Source organism: Sciurus carolinensis, chromosome X (genome assembly GCF_902686445.1).
Source record: "Sciurus carolinensis chromosome X, mSciCar1.2, whole genome shotgun sequence".
In the NCBI taxonomy this organism is placed as follows: Eukaryota; Metazoa; Chordata; class Mammalia; order Rodentia; family Sciuridae; genus Sciurus; species Sciurus carolinensis.
In genome coordinates this window covers 57,769,412-57,771,877 of record NC_062232.1, presented here as the reverse complement: position 1 = coordinate 57,771,877, position 2,466 = coordinate 57,769,412, and the positions used below count along the sequence as shown (strand labels likewise).

The 2,466-nt window shown below is 35.9% G+C and overlaps 1 non-coding gene across 1 annotated transcript; it reads left to right on the top strand.

The window, feature by feature from the left end:
* Positions 1-945: 945 nt before the first annotated feature.
* Positions 946-1,052, top strand: LOC124972727 (U6 spliceosomal RNA). Its single transcript, XR_007106517.1, has one exon. It is a non-coding gene; the product is annotated as a U6 spliceosomal RNA (small nuclear RNA).
* The last annotated feature ends 1,414 nt before the right edge of the window (positions 1,053-2,466 follow it).

Here is a 2,466-nt window from a genome sequence, read left to right as displayed (position 1 = left end):
ATAGAAACCCGGGATTTGTCAGGACTAACACAGAAGGGGTAAAACGATGTAGCTTCTCTGCTCATTGTGATCAAGGGAAACCACATATTATAGGGAACCGATTTAGAAATCATTGAAAACACACAACTGTCCTTGAATAGGGGATTGCTACACCTTCTCTAGTCACTTAAGCTTTATTACATTTATGACAGTCAAACATAAAAGCAAACAGTTGAGCTTCATGATTAACTTCCACATTTTTTTATTTCACATTGAATGATGTTTTGTGAAAGCCACAACCCCAAGCAATCATAAAATTAAGCAAGATTTTTTTATCTGAACCTGAAAAGAGCCATATCTTCTGTTCAGTAATAGCAACAGACTGAAGAAACAAATTTGCAGCCTCTTTTACATGGAATGAAATAAAATGTTGTATGTCTCTTGACTGTCTGCCAGAGTCATAAATGTTGGAGGCACTTGAAGTATAACAAAGCTTCAGAAGCAGCAGTCAGCTCCAAATTGTTTTTTACTGTATACTCCCTCAGTCTAAGGTAGAACAAAACAACCAGCTACCATTTGCTATTAAATACAAGGCTGCAATCATGCACGTTGTTCTATGTAGAATCTTCTGTAATAATCATTGCCCTGTAATTCTGAGTGCATTAAGACAGACACAAATTTGGAAAGATGACAGGCAATATTCACAGCGTAGGCACGAGAGTTGTAGTGGTTTCTGTGTGTAAAGCTAAAGACAGAAGTTGGACCCCTGCAATTCTTACCTTTCTCAGAGCCAAGTTATGGACAGAATGAAAAGCATATAGTCTCACAATCAAAATGGATGACCCGATCACACAAATCAATCAGTTAAATGATTATTTAACATATGTATTCCTTCTGGTGCTAGACTGGGCAGGGAATGCAGAGAAAACAAAATGTAATTTCCTGCCATAAAATGTTTGCATTATTATGCTCATTTCAGTAGCACATATACTAAGATGGGAGTGATACAGAGAAGATTAGCATGACCCCTGTGTAATGATAAATGTCTGGGGTGATAGATATGCCAATTATCCTGATCATTGCAAATTGAATTATATTTATTGAAATGTCAACAATGTACCTTATAAATATGTATGACTACTATGTGTCAATTGAAAATAAACATACATTATTAAAATGTTTAAGTACCAAAAAAACAGATTCTTGAAAATACAAGTCACATGCATGAAATAAGAAAAAGTATCACATAAAGAATTAGACTGTGTGATGTAAAGTATATCAAGCAGTGGTAGTCCAAAGAATAGAAACATTAATGGGGTCTTGAATGGGACTAAATAGGATCTTAGGGCTAGTGGAGGAGAGAACATTCCAGGTAAAGAAAATAGGATATATGGGCATAGATGGGTATGTGGGACTGGGAAAGAATAGATGGATGTGAAAAGGAAGAATGACTTAATAGAATTGACAGAAAGCAAAATAACTGAAAACTAAGTCAAAGAGACAATGTAGGGTTAGGCTTCTTTGAGAGTTGTCCTCAGACCACAGCATCAGCATTACCTGGGAACTAATTACAAATGCATATGTTGAGTACTGCACAGACTTACTGAATCAGAAACTCCAGAGGGAGGGCATTGAACTCTGTTTTAACATGCCCTCCAAATGATTTTGACTCATGCTCAAGTTTGAAAACCACTGATGTAGAGGAATGGAGAGAATCACTGGTATGGAAGTAAGTTTGTAAGGTAGTGTAGGGACCTTGAAAGTTAGGCAGAGGGTATTTCACTTGCCATAGTAGAAAATGGTTGCTGGGGGTTTGGGAAAAAGGAAGTGAGAATAATTACTGTCACAATGACTAAACAAAGAAGTGAAAGTCTGAAGGAGGTTACTACAGGAATTCAGACATAAAATGATGAGGGCCTACCCTCAGAGGCATCAGAAATGGAGATAATTTGTTTGCTAGGCATTGTGCTAATTTCTTTACAGGTGCTTACTTATTTAAATGAAACAAAATGTTTTTATAAGATTGGTAGTACAAAATGTTTTTATGAGATTATTGTCCTAGGATCCTGTGAAGCAGAGAGATTCTGGGTGTGATGGAAAAGAGTTATTAGACTCTATGATAAGGCCTTGGATTTGGGAGCTTTTCTGATGTCTTCCTTGTCCTAAACTCTTCATCACATCCTCTCCTATTTTCCTGAATGCACATACCTCTTCCTACCCCACCCCCTATTTCTGTACTCTTGAGAAATAAGACTAATAAACATAAGCTCTCCAATCTCTTTAGTAACAAGGGAATTTAAAATAAAGTATTTTTACTCTGGAAGGTTTTTTAAAATGTGAGAAATATGGTCAGAACACTTTCTAATTCAGTTCGCTGTTGTTTGATTCAAAATTTTAATGTAGCATGTAATTATCTCAATTATGGGTGCGTAATAGATGGGTACATCTCAATATATAAATGATTCAGAGTTCATATACTTTTAAAAA